This window comes from Vicugna pacos, unplaced genomic scaffold (genome assembly GCF_048564905.1).
Source record: "Vicugna pacos unplaced genomic scaffold, VicPac4 scaffold_20, whole genome shotgun sequence".
NCBI lineage: Eukaryota > Metazoa > Chordata > Mammalia > Artiodactyla > Camelidae > Vicugna > Vicugna pacos.
Genome location: NW_027328741.1, coordinates 83053199 through 83070740, shown reverse-complemented (window position 1 = coordinate 83070740; position 17542 = coordinate 83053199). Strand labels below are relative to the sequence as shown.

At 44.4% G+C, this 17542-nt stretch overlaps 1 protein-coding gene and 3 long non-coding RNA genes across 6 annotated transcripts in view; all 4 read right to left on the bottom strand.

Moving 5' to 3' along the window:
• LOC140693954 (uncharacterized) overlaps nt 1-17542 on the bottom strand; it is a 50373-nt gene that overhangs the window by 28826 nt on the left and 4005 nt on the right. The window lies entirely within an intron of this gene.
• Nucleotides 653-5873, bottom strand: LOC140693958 (uncharacterized). Its single transcript, XR_012069675.1, has 4 exons — nt 5610-5873; nt 2255-2381; nt 1085-1155; nt 653-877 (listed from the first exon to the last, which is right to left on the bottom strand). It is a non-coding gene; the product is annotated as an uncharacterized lncRNA (long non-coding RNA).
• LOC140693963 (uncharacterized) lies at nt 5900-11067 on the bottom strand. 2 transcript variants are annotated; one of them, XR_012069684.1, is made up of 4 exons: nt 10910-11067; nt 7555-7627; nt 6387-6499; nt 5900-6171 (listed from the first exon to the last, which is right to left on the bottom strand). It is a non-coding gene; the product is annotated as an uncharacterized lncRNA (long non-coding RNA). The 2 variants fall into 2 exon arrangements; XR_012069683.1 differs by lacking the exon at nt 10910-11067 and adding an exon at nt 10339-10488.
• Nucleotides 11241-16579, bottom strand: LOC140693964 (uncharacterized). Of its 2 annotated transcripts, none has more exons than XR_012069687.1 (4): nt 16466-16579; nt 12856-12928; nt 11687-11757; nt 11241-11516 (listed from the first exon to the last, which is right to left on the bottom strand). It is a non-coding gene; the product is annotated as an uncharacterized lncRNA (long non-coding RNA). The 2 variants fall into 2 exon arrangements; XR_012069686.1 differs by lacking the exon at nt 16466-16579 and adding an exon at nt 16240-16460.

Genomic DNA, 17542 nt, shown 5'->3' with positions numbered 1-17542 from the left:
CAGAAATCAGGCGACGCATATGTATTCTGGATGCACGGATATTATAGGAACATAAGTCTCCTTTAGTGGGTCTCTGTGTACTGTGAACTCTTAGAAAGTTTAAAGACGTGTGAAACCATCAACTGAAAAGGGACACACTTCCCTCCATTGGTACTGTGCATACAGATCTGAACAAAAGTAAAGAGGAAAGAAGAAATTCCCATTGGACTCTAGTGGGTAGAATCACATTTACCTTAGGAACCTCTCGTCGGATGAAACCCTTCTCCCAATACTGACAAGATGCAGCAGCCTTTGGGGATGGCAGTTACCGGTTGGATTCCAGGTGGAATGATTGTGTGCATCACGAGGCTTGTTGTGGCTATTGGATCCTAGGTAACCGGGCAGAGTTCTGTGGGTGGATCAGTGTGATGGGGGGGCTGCGTCCCTCTGTGGAGCTTGGCTTAGGTGTTTGGTCCGGGAAGCTGTGTAAGTTCGAGATACTTCTGCTGCCCAAAGACCTGAGTTCACAGGTCAGTTTCCAGAACCTGAAAGGGCAGACAGTGGAAGATCTGCCTGTCATCAGCTTACTGGTGAGGCTCCGAGGTACTTTCAGACTTGCCCAGTCCTGGTGAAGTCGACTTAGGGGAGACACGAAGATAAGCTGGCCGAAAAGCTGGCTGCACGTATTGAGGAGAAATGCGAACAAATGGAAGAGAGATGTTCTGCTACAATGGAAAATACTGGCGTGGAGACAGATGTAGAGGATACCAGGCTCAAAAGACCTTCATGAGACACATTGAACCTCGCTGATATTGGCAGAAACATATGGAGTGCCAACGTGAACTTGAGGAAGTTCCTCAATTCTCTTCTCCAAGAACGGGTCCAAGGTCCCTGACGTCTGCAAGAGCAGAGATGGCAGAGATGATCAAAAGGCTTCTGTTCTTGTAAGAGGTCGTGAGAATCCACATGTACCAAGGGGAATTCCCAAGCCATTCACACCAGAATTCACCAAGCCCAGGTAAGCCTTTTCCCAGGTTACGGCCTAGCTAGTAACACTTGCCCTTCCCTCCCGTCCACTCACGCATCCATTTTGAAGGATCAGTACCTGAGCGGCAATGAAGCCATTACGAGAAGAGGAAGCCGCTCCTAGAATCAGAGTTCCTCCAGCTTCACACTCTGTGAACAACAGTGAAATCCTTAAAGTTCAAATAGTCTCGGCTGAAATCGACAGGAATTGAATATTTAGCTCACACCTAGATACGATGGCCTTCCGCTAGATTCAGCAAATGTTGTGTTTATGTCTTCCCTGGGGTGAAGGGAGTGTGGTAAGTGAGGGGAATCTTTGACTGAACTTGAATCGGTATTAGGCCTCAGTTTTTCAAGACAGTATAGGTAAATAGCACAAGTCAGAAAGTGAACTGTACTGTAAAAGTCGCCAATGACATTAAAGACACAGCTTATGTGGATCGTCTTTCACTTCACTCAAGCCCCCGGGGGCACTATATCATGGGGGTGCAGACTTGGTTGCGTTAAATGGCTTTACCCAACATGATGGGATGATTAACTGTTCTCATAACTGATAGAAGAACACCTTGTTCTCCATAGACTAGCATAACTGCAGCAGGGTTCTCCTAGCTATAATGCCTCTAGGTGCTTTTGGATTCAAACCTAAATGTATATATTTGGTTTGTTTCCTCTTGTATTTTCCTAGAGAGAGATGATAGCCCCTTGAAATGCCAACATTGGCCAGTAGGTGTCATTGGGAGTAAAGGGCACCACATGCACAAGTGTATCCAAGGTTGGGGTTTTTTTCATGTTTCCAATAATTATTTCATGGTTCCTGTTGGTTTCGGAGGCTTCAACCGTAAAGAGCTGACATGACCACTTTAACAGTTTGGACTGCTAGTTTGCATTCTATCTGTCTAGGTTTTCCGTAAAGCTTACAAAATTTTACCAAAATTGACAAGTCTGGCTTCTAGGTCGATTTAGTGTGTTTCAAAAAATAACTTCATTTTCGTATAACCCCCAAAACATGTAAATCAATTCTGTTAAACTTCTTAAAGCCTGCAAATGGGATATCAACACAATGTCAAAAAAGTTTTCTTTGGACAACCCCTCCCACCACGGCTGTATAGAAACAAAGAGCTAAGCAAATATCACATTTCTGTGAAATGTATCTGGATAGTGTTGATTCATCGATGCCCAGTTGGCAGAGAAGAAGTGCAACCTGCACTCACTCACTCCCATGTACAGAGAAATGGAAACCTCCACTCACCCAGCCTTTGGCACAGGACACTTGCCGAAGAGAGGTCTGTTACTTCCAAAGACAGGATAAGGCCTCAGGACACATGGAAGCAGGAGATGGCAAAGCAGGGAATGGAAACCAGTGCAGGTTCTGACCCCTGGTGATGGAGCAACAAGGGTGAAACTCTGTTTAACTTGGACGCACACTCTCAAGCGGACAGGAGACATGGGATTGAAGGTGATGTGATGAGATTTATAAGAATGCACAGCAGATGCTTGGCTGACAGAACTCAAAGGAACCAGCGCAAAATATCCCCACAGTTGATTCCGAGAGTAAGATCCGAGCTTCCAAATTTGAGGTAGCAGAGGAGACGGTCAGTGAGGGATAGGGCTAAGGATGAAGGCATACGCTGAGTCTAAGGGATCTGGAGTGCGTTGTGCTATTTGGTGGGTCGAATCAAGAGAGCAAACCGAAATGCTTACCAATGATAAAGCAACCACACTGGCCGAGCGGTTGAGATTACCAATATGTCAAATGGCCACACCCAGTGCATCTGCAGGACCAGGGACCAATTGGGCATTATGCCAATAGGGCACGTGTGGGGCTGAGTCAGAGATATCGTGCATCTTGTCTGAGGGATCCAGGGGGCCTTTGGTTTGAAATCAGAATGAAAAGACTTAGGATCTGCTGCATTCATAACCTGGGCTGGGATTATGGTTTGTTGTGAGGCACAGGATGCACAAAAGCTCTGTGATTGCCTTCGTGCACCCTTGCCACAAGGATTAGAGGACAAGGAAGAGTGGTCCAAGACCACAGCGTGAGAAGAGGAAGCATTTCCTTCAGCACTATCTCCCAAAAGCTTATGCTACATTTTGGATGTAACCGGCACGGCACGGCACCGAGGACATCAAAGTAGGTCTGTGGGATCATTCCAGCAGGCCCTGATGTGTGACATCCATGGATGTGTTTCCACTGGTGTTTCAGTAGACAGAGAAGCTCTGGGAAAACTCCTTACATTTGGACATTACCGTCGCAATACAAAGCACAAGCGCAATCTCAGTTTGCTGTTTTGGAAACACTCCAAAATGACATAGAGCAGAATGCAGAGCTGAGAACCTTTACAATTCTCATTTCCACAAGAGGCCGTGTCCTGCGTACTTTCAGAATTGTGAGATAAGCGTAATCACAATGAAGTTATGCTAATCGAAATAGTATGGGTTGTTCATCACAACTAATGTAACACCAGCAATTGGAGATATACCAGACAACACACACAGGAACAGAATATGGCATCAATGTCTAGGAGAAATTGTCCTCACAGAAATCCCTTGGAATTGCGTAGAGCCAAGAGTCTAAAATTTTCACTTAACAAACCCTAGATTTCTACAATAGATACCTGATATTACCTGACCAGTAGAGATGAAGAAGTACAGTAAAAGAAATAGGAAGTACCATTTTCAGTTCCAACGATATTGAAGGCCAAAAAGATAAGCTTTCAAACAACTAGACTGCAAAACGCTATGCAGTCCAAATGTTGAAAATGGAGATCAGGAAAACACTGAAGAACAAAAGGGTCTCAGAATCACAAAAGGCAGAATACCAGAAAAGGGGAAGAGAAAGTCTAAAGACGAGCCAAAAAATATCAGAAAACTCAGTGGTTGTGATAATATCAGGGCTAAAATTCAGTCCTTAGCAGACTAGATAATGCAGAGGGATGCGTGAATGACTGTGAAGACAGGGGAACAGAAATCCCTCGGTCAGATTCGGACATAGGAAAGCAAGTGCAAAACAATGAAAATATTGCTGTTGTATCCTGGGTTAAGACAGGGCATGAAAGACTAGAATTCATAAGAGTCCCAGATGGAAAAGCCAGAGATAAAGAAATATAATATGTCTGAAAATTTATCTGTAGAAATATCAGACTGAAACTTGTTGAAAGCCAAGAAAAATCATCTATGCGAATTCAGGAATTACACAGCATCCAAAGGAGGTGGAATCCCAATAGACCTACCAGCAGCTGTATGATTCCAATCAACAAAGTTCACGAATATCACAGTGATTTAAAATGCACCTGGAGGAAACAACATAGTCACAAGGGAACCTCCAGAGGGGTTTCAGCTTATAACTCGGCAGCAATATTGCAGGACAGGGAGGAGTGCCAGGACACAGACCATATCCTGAATGGCCAAATGCTGCCACCTAGGTTAGCCTATGACTCATGACCACCATTTCTAATAACGGCAGACATAGAGAAATCCACAGACCGGCAAATCATAAAAGAATTCAGCAGTTCAAAACTTCTTCTAAAAGGAAGGTTGAGAATACTCCCCGGAATAGAAAAGCAGCAAGATGAAATGGAAAGAAGAAAACCATTATTGAAAATGCACGAAGAGCATGAGTGGCAAAGAAGAAACAAGAAGAAGGCAAGGAGGACATCAAAACCTTAAAGATTGGAGAGGGAAGCAGGAAATCATAGGTGATTGGAAGCACTCTCTTAAGTGAATCAGCTTATCTGACTCTCTGTTTGAAGCGAAAGGAGAGATGCATGTCCTGACGTGTTTGCAAAACAAGCGAGAAGCAGACCAACAAAGAATCAAACCAACAAACATGCACCAAAATGGTACGGTTGGCTGACATATACCATGGGAAACATGATTATTCAAAAGAAAATACTCAAGGTGATGTCAAGGATCATTCCGCACGCATCGACTCAGTATTGCGGCTTGCATGTACTCAGCACACTTGTATTCGGAAATCAGAGGCGTGCATTCATATTCGTAAATATAGACTCATAAGAGCAAATCGTGACCTCACCCAAATACCGATTTGGAATCCAATGGGTTCCTAGTCGGTGATGTAGTCTTGTATGTCTTCCAAAAGGATGATGGAATGCCATATTCTACGCTACGTAGCGAAGAATAGTAAGAAGCCTATAACAAAGGCAAGTAGCTCTGCCAAAATGTACTAAGGGCAAAAGAGACAGACAGTAAAGTGCACATTGGTGTTGGTTTCATTTCTTGGAATTTCAGCCCCCATGAAACAAATAGATCCATGTCCTGAGAGTGTGGGTTTTTCAGCAGAAATCATGCGACGCATATGTATTCCGGTTGTATGGATATTATAGGAACATATGTCTCCTTTACTGGGTCTTTGTGTACTGTGAACTTTTAGAAAGTTTAAAGACCTGTGAAACCATAAACTGAAAACGGACACACTTCCCTCGATTGGTACTGTGCATACAGATCTGAACAAAAGGAAAGAGGGAATAAGAAAGGCCCATGGGGCGCTAGTGGGTAGAATCACATTTACTTTAGGAACCTATCGTCGGATGAAGCCCCTCCCCCAACACTGACAAGATGCAGCAGCCTTTGGGGATGGCAGTTACCGGTTGGATTCCAGGTTGAATTTTTTTGTGTATCGCGAGGCTTGTTGTGGCTATTGGATCCTAGGTAACCGGGCTGAGACCTGTGGGTGGATCAGTGTGATGGAGGGTCTGCCGCCCTCTGTGGAGCTTGGCTTAGGTGTGTGGTCTGGGAAGCTGTGTAAGTTCGAGCTACTGCTGCTGCCCAAAGACCTGAGTTCACAAGTCAGTTTCCAGAACCTGAAAGGGCAGACAGTGGAAGATCTGCCTGTCATCAGCTTACTGGTGAGGCTCCGAGGTACTTTCAGACTTGCCCAGTCCTGGTGAAGTCGACTTTAAGGAGACACGAAGAGAAGCTTGCCGAAAAGCTGGCTGCACAGATTGAGGAAAAATGTGAACATATGGATGAGAGATGTTCTGCTACAATGGAGAATACTGGCGTGGAGACAGCTGTAGAGGATCCCAGGCTCAAAAGACATTCATGAGACACATTGAACCTCGCTGATACTGGCTGAAACATACGGAGTGCCAACGTGGACTTGAGGAAGTTCCTCAATTTTCTTCTCCAAGAACGGGTCCAAGGTCCCTGACGTGTGCAAGAGAAGAGATGGCATAGATGATCAAAACGCTCCTGTTCTTGGAAGAGGTCGTGAGAATCCACACTTCCCAAGGGGCCTGCCCACGCCATTCAGACCAGAATTCACCAAGCCCATGTAAGCCTTTTCCCTGTTTCGGGCCTAGCAAGCAAGCAGTTGCCCTTCCCTCCCCTCCACTCAGGCATCCATTTTGAAGGATCAGTACCTGAGCTGCAATAAAGCCATTACGAGAAGAGCAAGCCGCTCCTAGAATCAGAGTTCCGCCAGCTTCACACTCTGTGAACAACAGTGAACTCCTTAAAGGTCAAATAATCTCGGCTGAAATCGATAGGAATTGAATAGTTAGCTCACACCTAGAAACGGTGGCCTTCAGCTAGATTCAGCAAATGTTGTGTTTATGTCTTCCCTGGGGTGAATGGAGTGTGGTAAGTGAGGGGAATCTTTGACTGAACTTGAATCTGTATTAGGCCTCAGTTTTTCAAGACAGTTTATGTAAATAGAACAAGTCAGAAAGTGAACTGTACTGTAAAAGGCGCCAATGACATTAAAGACACAGCTTATGTGGATCGTCTTTCACTTGAGTCAAGCCCCCGGGGGCACTATATCATGTGGGTGCAGACTTGGTTGCGTTAAATGGCTATGCCCAACATGATCGGATGATTAACTGTTCTCATCACTGATAGAAGAACACCTTGTTCTCTATAGACTAGCATAACTGCAGCAGGATTCTCCTAGCTATAATGCCTCTAGGTGCTTTTGGATTCAAACCTAAATGTATATATTTGGTTTGTTTCCTCTTGTATTTTCCTTGAGATGGATGTTACCCCTTGAAATGCCAACTTTGGCCAGTAGGTGTCATTGTGAGTAAAGGGTACCACATGCACAAGTGTATCTAAGGTTGGGGGTTATTTCATGTTTCCAATAGTTATTTCATGGTTCCTGTTGGTTTCGGAGGCTTCAACAGTAAAGAGCTGACATGACCCCTTTAACACTTTGGACTGCTAGCTTGCATTCTATCTGTCTAGGTTTTCCGTAGAGCTGACAAAATGTTACCAAAATTGACAAGTCTGGCTTCTACGTCGATTGAGTGTGTTTCAAAAAATAACTTCATTTTCGTATAACTCCCAAAACATGTAAATGAATTCTGTTAAACTTCTTAAAGACTGTAAATGTGATATCAACACAATGTCAAACAGGTGTCTTCGGACAATCCCTCCCACCACGGCTGTATACAAACAAAGAGCTAAGCAAATATCACAGTTCTGTGAAATGTATCTGGATAGTGTTGATTCATCGATGCCCAGTTGGCAGAGAAGAAGTGCAACCTGCACTCACTCTCTCCCATGTACTGAGCAATGGAAACATCCACTCACCCAGCCCTTGGCACAGGACACTTGCCGAAGAGAGGTCTGTTACTTCCAAAGACAGGATGAGGCCTCAGGACACCTGGAAGCAGGAGATGGCAAAGCAGGGAATGGAAACCAGTGCAGGGTCTGACCCCTGGTGATGGAGCAACAAGAGTGAAACTCTGTTTAACATGGACGCACACACTCAAACGGACAGGAGACATGGGATTGAAGGTGATGTGCTGAGTTTTACAAGAGTGCACAGCAGATGCTTGGCTGACAAAAGTCAAAGAAACCAGCGCAAAATATCCCCACAGTGGATTCTAAGGCCAAGATCTGAGCTGCCAAATTTGAGGTAGCAGAGGCAACGTAGAGTGAGGGATAGGGCTACGGATGATGGCACACGCTGTGTCTCTGGTATCTGGAGTGCATTGTGGGATGTGGTGGGTCGAATCAAGATAGCAAACCGAAATGAGAACCAATAATAAAGCAACCACATTGGCCGGGCTGTTGAGATTACCGATATGTCCCATGACCACACACAGTGCATCTGCAAGACCAGGGACCAATTGGGCATTTTGCCAATATAGCACGTGTGGGGCTAATTCAGAGATATCGTGCATCTGGTCTGAGGGATCCAGGGGGCCTTGGGTTTGAAATCAGAATAAAAAGCCTTAGGATCTGCTACAATCATAACCTGGGCTGGGATTATGGTTTGGTGTGAGGCACAGGATGCACAACAGCTCTGTGGTTGCCTTCGTGCACCCGTGCCACAAGGGTGAGAGGACAAGGAATAGTGGTCCAAGACCACAGCGTGAGAAGAGGAAACATTTCCTTCAGCACTATCTCCCAAAAGCGTATGCTACATTTTGAATGGCACCGGCTCGGCACGGCACCGAGGATACCAAGGTAGGTCTGCGCGATCATTCCAGCAGGCCCTGATGTGTGACATCCATGGATGTGTTTCCACTGGTTTTTCAGTAGACAGAGAAGCTCTGGGAAAACTGCTTTCATTGGGACATTCCCGTGGCACTACAAAGCACATGCACACATCAGTTTGCTGTTTGGAAACACTTCAAAATGACATAGAGCGGAATGCAGAGCTGAGAAGCTTTAGAAGCTTCATTTCAACAAGAGGATGGGTCCTGGGCACTTTCAGAATTCTGAGATAAGCATAATCAAAAGGAAGTTATGCTAATCTAAATAGTATGGGTTGTTCATCACAACTAATGCAACACCAGCAATTGGAGATATACAAGAAAACACACACAGGAACAGGATATGGCATCAATGTCTAGCAGAAATTGTCCTCACAGATATCCCATGGAATTGCGTAGAGCCAAGAGCCTAAAACTTTCACTTAACAAAGCCCTTGAAGTCTACATTAGATACCTGATATTACCTGACCAGTAGTGATGAAGTAGTACAGTAAAAGAAAAAGGAAGGACCATTTTCAGTTCCAAAGATATTGAAGGCCCAAAAGATAAGCTTTCAGACAACTAGACTGCAAAACACTATCCAGACCAATTGTGGAAAATGGAGGTCAGGAAAACACTGAAAAACAACAGTGTCTCAGAATCACAAAAGGCAGAATACCAGAAAAGAGGAAGTTAAAGTCTAAACACGAGCCAAAAAATATCAGGAAACTCAATGGATGTGATAATATCAGGGCTAAAATTCAGTCGTAAGCAGACTAGATAATGCAGAGGGACGCGTGAATGACTGTGAAGACAGGGGAACAGAAAAACCTCGGTCAGAAGCAGACATAGGAAAGCAAGTGCAAACCAATGTAAACATTGCTGTTGAACCCTGGGTTAAGACAGGGCATGAAAGACTAGAATTCATAAGAGTCACAGATGGAAAAGCAAGAGAAAATGAAACAAAAAATGTCTGAAAATTTATCTGTGGAAAAATCAGACTGAAACATGCTGAAAGCCAGGAAAGAATCATCTATGCGAATTCACGAAGTACAGAGCATCCAAAGGAGTAGGAATCCCAATAGACCTTCCAGAGGCTGTATGATTCAAATCTACAAAGTTCACGAATATCCCAGTGATTTAAAATGCACCTGGAGGAAACAACATAGTCACAAGGGAACCTCCAGAGGGGTTTCAGCTGATATCTCATCAGCAATATTGCAGGACAGGGAGGAGTGCCAGGACACAGACCATAACCTGAATGGCCAAATGCTGCCATCTAGGGTAGCCTATGCCACATGACCGCCATTTCTAATAACGGCAGAGCTAGAGAATTCCACAGACCGGCAAATCGTAAAAGAATTCAGCAGTTCAAAACTTATCCTACAAGAATGGTTGAGAATACTCCCCGGAATAGAAAAGCAGCAAGATGAAATGGAAAGAAGAAAACCATTATTGGAAATGCAAGAAGAGCATGAGTGGCAAAGAAGAAACAAGAAGAAGGCAAGGAGGATATCAAAACCCTAAAGATGGGAGAGGGAAGCAGGAAATCATAGGTGATTGGAAACATTCTCTTAAGTGAACCAGCTTATTTGACTCTGTGTTTGAAGCGAAAGGAGAGATGAATTGCCTGACGTGTTTGCAAAAGAAGCAAGAAGCAGACCAACAAAGAATCAAACCAACAAACAAGCACCAAATGGGTACGGTTGGCTGACATATACCAAGGGAACCATGATTATTCAAAAGAAAATACTCAAGGTGATGTCAAGGATCATTCAGCACGCATCGACCCAGTATCGCGGCTTGCATGTACTCAGCACACTTGTATTCGGATATCAGAGGCGTGCATTCATATTCGTAAATATTGATTCATAAGAGCATATCGTGACCTCACCCAAATGCCGATTTGGAATGTAATGAATTCCTAGTCCGTGATGTAGTCTTGTATGTCTTCCAACAGGATGAAGGAATGCCATATTCTTCGCTACGTAGAGAAGAATTGTAAGAAGCCTCTAACAAAGACAAGTAGCTCTGCCAAATTGTACTAAGAGCAAAAGAGACAGACAGTAAAGTGCACATTGGGGTTGGTTTCATTTCTTGGAATTTCAGTACCCATGAAAAAAAAGGTTCCATGTCCTGAGAGTGCGGGTGTTTCAGCAGAAATCAGGCGACGCATATGTATTCCGGGTGTACGGATATTATAAGAACATAAGTCTCCTTTAGTGCGTCTCTGTGTAATGTGAAATTTTAGAAAGTTTAAAGACGTGTGAAACCATCAACTGAAAAGGGACACACTTCCCTCCATTGGTACTGTGCATACAGATCTGAACATAATGAAAGAGGGAAGAAGAAAGGCCCATGGGACGCTAGTGGGTAGAATCACATTTACCTAAGGAACCTCTCGTCGGATGCAGCCCCTCCCCCAACACTGACAAGATGCAGCAGCCATTGGGGATTGCAGTTACCGGTTGGATTCCAGGTGGAATGTTGGTTTGTTCCAAGAGGCTTGTTGTGGATGTTGGATCCTAGGTAACCGGGCAGAGATCTGTGGGTGGATCAGTGTGATGGAAGGTATCCCGCCGTCTGTGGAGCTTGGCATACGTGTTTGGTCCGGGAAATTGTGTATGTTCGAGATACTGCTGCTGCCCAAAAACCTGAGTTCACAGGTCAGTTTCCAGAACCTGAAAGGGCATACAGTGGAAATCTGCCTGTCATCAGCTTACTGGTGAGGCTCCGAGGTTCCTTCAGACTTGCCCAGTCCTGGTGAAGTCGACTTTAGGGGAGACACGAAGAGAAGCTGGCCGAAAAGCTGGCTGCACGGATTGAGGAGAGATGCTAACACATGAATGAGAAATGTTCTGCTACAATCGAGAATTCTGTTGTGGAGACAGCTGTAGAGGATACCAGGCTCAAAAGACATTCATGAGACATATTGAATCTCGCTGATACTTCCCGAAACATACGGAGTGCCAACGTGGACTTGAGGAAGTTCCTCAATTCTCTTCTCCAAGAACGGTTCCAAAGACTCTGACGTTTGCAAGAGAAGAGATGGCAGAGATGATCAAAACGCTCCTGTTCGTGGAAGAGTTCGTGAGAATCCACACGTTCCAAGGGGCATTCCCAAGCCATTCAGACCAAAATTCACCAAGCCCAGGGAAGCCCTTTCCCAGGTTTGGGCCTAGCTAGCAAGCACATGCCCTTCCCTCCCCTCCACTCAGTCATCCATTTTGAAGGATCAGTACCTGAGCTGCATTGAAGCCATTACGAGAAGAGCAAGCCGCTCCTAGAATCAGAGTTCCTCCAGCTTCACACTCTGTGAACAACAGTGAACTCCTTAAAAGTCAAATACTCTCGGCTGAATTAGATAGGAATTGAATACTTAGCTCACACCTAGAAATGATGTCCTTCCGCTAGATTCAGCAAATTTTGTGTTTATGTCTTCCCTGGTTTGAAGGGATTGTGGTAAGTGAGGGGAATATTTGACTGAACTTGAATCTGTATTATACCTTAGTTTTTCAAGACAGTATAGGTAAATAGCACAAGTCAGAAAGTGAACTGTTCTGTAAAAGTCGCCAATGACATTAAAGGCACAGCTTATGTGGATCGTCTTTCACTTGATTCAAGCTCCCGGGGGCATTATATCATGGCGGTGCAGACTTGGTTGTGTTAAATGGCTTTACCCAACATGATCGGATGATTAAGAGTTCTCATCACTGATAAAAGAACACCTTGTTCTCCATAGACTATCATAACTGCAGCAGGGTTCTCCTAGCTATAATGCCTCTAGGTGCTTTTGGATTCAAACCTAAATGTATATATTTGGTTTCTTTCCTCATGTATTTCCCTGGAGAGGGATGTTACCCCTTGAAATGCCAACTTTGTCCAGTAGGTTTCATTGGGAGTAAAGGGCACCACATGCACAAGTGTATCCAAGGTTGGGGGTTATTTCATGTTTCCAATAGTTATTTCATGGTTCCTGTTGGTTTTGGAGGCTTCAACCGTAAAGAGCTGACATGATCCCTTTAAAAGTTTGGACTGTTTGTTTGCATTCTATCTGTCTAGGTTTACCGTAGAGCTGACACAATGTTACCAAAATTGACAAGTCTGGCTTCTACGTCGATTGAGTGTGTTTCAAAAAATAACTTCATTTTCATATAACTCACAAAACATGTAAATGAATTCTGTTAAGCTTCTAAAAGACTGCAAATGAGATATCAACACAATGTAAAAACAGTTGTCTTTAGAAATTCCCTTCCACCAAGGCTGTATAGAAACAAAGAGCTAAGCAAATATCACATTTCTGTGAAATGTATATGGATAGTGTTGATTCATCGATGCCCAGTTGGCAGAGAAGAAGTGCAACCTGTACTCACTCGCGACCATGTACAGAGAAATGGAAACATCCACTCACCCAGCCCTTGGCACAGGACACTTGCCGAAGAGAGGTCTGTTATTTCCAAAGACAGGATGAGGCCTCAGGACACCTGGAAACAGGAGAAGGCAAAGCAGGGAATGGAAACCAGTGCAGGGTCTGACCCCTGGTGATGGAGCAACAAGGGTGAAACTCTGTTTAATTGGACACACACTCTCAAGCGGACAGGAGACATGGGATGGAATGATGTGCTGAGATTTACAAGAGTGCATAGCAGATGCTTGGCTGACAGAACTCAAAGAAACCAGCGCAAAATATCCCCACAGTTGATTCTGAGACCAAGATCCGAGCTGCCAAATTTGAGGTAGCAGAGGCCACGGTCAGTGAGGGATAGGGCTACGGATGATGGCACACGCTGAGTTTCAGGGATCTGGAGTGCGTTGTGGGATGTAGTGGGTCGAATCTAGAGAGCAAACCGAAATGCTTACCAATGATAAAGCAACCACACTGGACGCGCGGTTGAGATTACCGATATGTCCCATTGCCACACCCAGTGCATCTGTAGGACTAGGGACCAATTAGGCATTTTGCCAAGAGAGCACGTGAGGGGCTGAATCAGAGCTATCGTGCATCTGGTCTGAGGGATCCAGGGGGCCTTGGGTTTGAAATCAGAATGAAAAGCCTTAGGATCTGCTACATTCATAACCTGGGCTGGGATTATGGTTTGGTTTGAGGCACAGGATGCGCAACAGCTCTGTGGTTGCCTTCGTGCAGCCGTGCCACAAGGATGAGAGGACAAGGAAGAGTGGTCCAAGTCCACAGCGTGAGAAGAGGAAACATTTCCTTCAGCACTATCTCCCAAAAGCGGATGCTACATTTTGGATGGCATCGAAATGGTGCGGCACTGAGGACACCAAGGTAGGTCTGCGGGATCATTCCAGAAGGCCCTAATTTGTGACATCCATGGATGTGCTTCCACTGGTGTTTCAGTAGACAGAGAAGCTCGGGAAGAACTGCTTTCAATGGGACATTCCCGTGGCAATAAAAAGCACAAGCGCACTCTAAGTTTGCTGTTTTGGAAACACTCCAAAATGACATAGAGGAGAATGCAGAGCTGAGAACCTTTAGAAGCCTCATTTCCACAAGAGGAAGTGTCCTGCACACTTTCACAATTGTGAGATAAGTGTAATCAAAATGAACTTATGTTAATCGAAATAGTATGGGTTGTTCATCACAACAAATGCAACACCAGCAATTGGAGATATACTAGACAACACACACAGGAACAGAATATGGCATCAATGTCTAGGAGAAATTGTCCTCACAGAAATCCCATGGAATTGCTTAGAGACAAGAGTCTAAAATTTTCACGTAACAAAGCCCTAGAATTCTACATTAGATACCTGATATTACCTGACCAGTAGAGATGAAGAAGTACAGTAAAAGACACAGGAAGTACCATTTTCAGTTCCAAAGATATTGAAGGCCCAAAATATACGCTTTCAAACAACTAGACAGCATAACGCTATCCAGACCAAGTTTTGAAAATGGAGGTCAGGAAATCACTGAAGAACAACAGTGTCTCAGAATCACAAAAGGCAGAATACCAGAAAAGGGGAAGAGAAAGTCTAAAGACGAGCCAAAATATATCAGAAAACTCAATGATGTGATAATATCAGGGCTAAAATTCAGTCCTTAGCAGACTAGATAATGCAGAGGGACGCGGGAATGACTGTGAAGACGGGGAACAGAAATCCCTCGGTCAGAAGCGGACATAGGAAAGCAAGTGCAAACCAATGAAAACATTGCTGCTGAAACCTGGGTTAAGACAGGGCATGAAAGACTATAATTCATAAGAGTCCCAGATGGAAAAGCAAGAGAAAATGAAACAAAAAATGTCTGAAAATTTATCTGTAGAAAAATCAGACTGAAACTTGCTGAAAGCCAAGAAGAAACATCTATGCGAATTCAGGAATTACACAGCATCCATAGGAGGTGGAATCCAAGTAGACCTACCAGCAGCTGTATGATTCAAATCAACAAAGTTCACGAATATCCCACTGATTTAAAATGCACCTGGAGGCAAAAACATAGTCACAAGGGAACCTGCAGAGGGGTTTCAGCTGATATCTCGGCAGCAATATTGCAGGACAGGGAGGAGTGCCAGGACACAGACCATATTCTGAATGGCCAAATGCTGCCACCTAGGGTAGCCTATGCCCCATGACCACCACTTCTAATAATGGCAGAGTTAGAGAATTCCACAGACCGGCAAATCTTAAAAGAATTCAGCAGTTCAAAACTTCTTCTAAAACGAAGTTTGGGAATACTCCCCTGAATAGAAAAGCAGCAAGATGAAATGGAAAGTAGAAAACCATTATTGGAAATGCAAGAAGAGCATGAGTGGTAAAGAAGAAACAAGAAGAAGGCAAGGAGGATATCAAAACCTAAAAGGTGGGAGAGGGAAGCAGGAAATCATAGGTGATTGGAAGCACTCTCTTAAGTGAATCAGCTTATTTGACTCTGTGTTTGAAGCGAAAGGAGAGATGCATGGCCTGACGTGTTTGCAAAACAAACAAAAAGCAGACCAACAAAAAATCAAACCAACAAACAAGCACCAAAAGGGTACGGTTGGCTGACATATACCAAGGGGAACATGATTATTCAAAAGGAAATACTCAAGGTGATGTCAAGGATCATTCAGCACGCATCGACACAGTATCGCGGCTTGCATGTACTCAGCACACTTGTATTCGGAAATCAGAGGCGTGCATTCATATTCGTAAATATTGATTCATAAGAGCATATCGTGACCTAACCCAAATGCCGATTTGGAGTCAAATGGATTCCTAGTCCGTGATATAGACTTGCAAGCCTTCCAACAGAATGAATGAATGCCATATAAAACACTACTTTGAGAAGAAATGGCATAAGCCTTTAACAAAGACAAGTAGCTCTGCAAAAGTGTACTAAGAGCAAAAGAGACAGACAGTAAAGTGCACATTGGGGTTGGTTTCATTTCTAGAAATTTCATCCCCCATGAAACCAATGGATCCATGTCCTGAGATTGCGGGTGTTTCAGCAGAAATCAACCGACGGATATGTATTCCGGGTGTACGGATATTACAGGAACATAAGTTTCCTTTAGAGGGTCTCTGTGTACTGTGAACTGTTAGAAAGTTTAAAGACGTGTGAAACCATCAACAGAAAATGGACACACTTGCCTCCGTTGATACTGTGCATACAGATCTGAAGAAAAGGAAAGAGGGAAGAACAAAGGCCCATGGGACGCTAGTGGGTAGAATCACATTTAGCTTAGGAACCTCTCGTCGGATGCAGCCCCTCCCCCAACACTGACAAGATGCAGCAGCCATTGGGGATGGCAGCTTCCGGTTGGATTCCAGGTGGAATGTTGGTGTGTACCGAGAGGCTTGTTATGGCCGGTGGATCCTAGGTAACCGGGCAGAGTTCTGTGGGTGGATCAGTGTGATGCAGGGGCTGTCACCCTCTGTGGAGCTAAGCTTAGTGCTTTGTTCCGGGAAGCTGTGTCAGTTCGAGATACTGCTGCTGCCCAAAGACCTGAGTTCACGGGTCAGTCTCCAGAACCTGAAAGGGCAGGCAGTAGAAGATCTGCCTGCCATCAGCTTACTGGTGAGGCTCCGAGGTACTTTCAGACATGCCCAGTCTGTTGAAGTCGACTGTATGGGAGATAAGAAGAGAAGCTGGGGGAAAAGCTGGCTGCACGGATTGAGGAGAGATGCGAAAACATTGATGAGAGATGTTCTGTTACAGTGGAGATTACTGGCCTGGAGACAGCTGTAGATGATACCAATCTCGAAAGACAATCAGGAGACCTATTGAACCTTGCTGATACTGGCAGAAACATACGGAGTGCCAACGTGGACTTGAGAAAGTTCCTCAATTCTCTGCTCGAAGAACAGGTCCAAGATCCCTGACATCTAAAAGAGAAGAGATGGCAGAGGTGATCAAAATGCTCATGTTCTTGGAAGAGGTCGTGAGAATCCATATGTCCCTAGGGGCATTTCCAAGCCAATCAGACCAAAGTGCACCCAGCCCAGGTAAGCCTTTTCCCAGGTTTGTGCCTAGCTAACAAGAACTTGCTCTTCCCTCCCATCCACTCAGGCATCCATTTGGAAGGATCAGTAACTGAGCTGCAATGAAACCAGTACGAGAAGGTAAAGCCACTCCTCGAATCAGAGTTCCTCCAGGTTTACACTCTGTGAACAACAGTGAACTCCTTAAAGGACTAAAAGTCTCGACTGATTTAGATAGGATATGAATAATTATCTCACACAAAGAAACGATGGCCTTCCTCTAGTTTCAGCAAATGCTGGTTTGGTGTCTTCTCTGGGGTGAAGGGAGTGTGGTAAGTGAGGGGAATCTTTGACTGAACTTGTTTATGTATTTGGCCTCAGGTTTTCAAGACTGTATAGGTAAATATTATAAATCAGATAGTGAACGGAACTGTAAATTCGCCAATGACATTATAGACACAGCTTATGTGGACATTCTTTCATTAAGTCAAGCCCCGTGGGCACTATATCATGGGGGTGCAGTCTCGGTTGCGTTAAATTGCTTTACCCAACATGATCGGATGATTAAGCGTTCTCATCACTGATAGAAGAACACCTGGTTCTCAATAGACTAGCATAGCTGCAGCAGGGTTCTCAAAGCTATAATGCCTCTAGGTGATTTTGGATTCAAG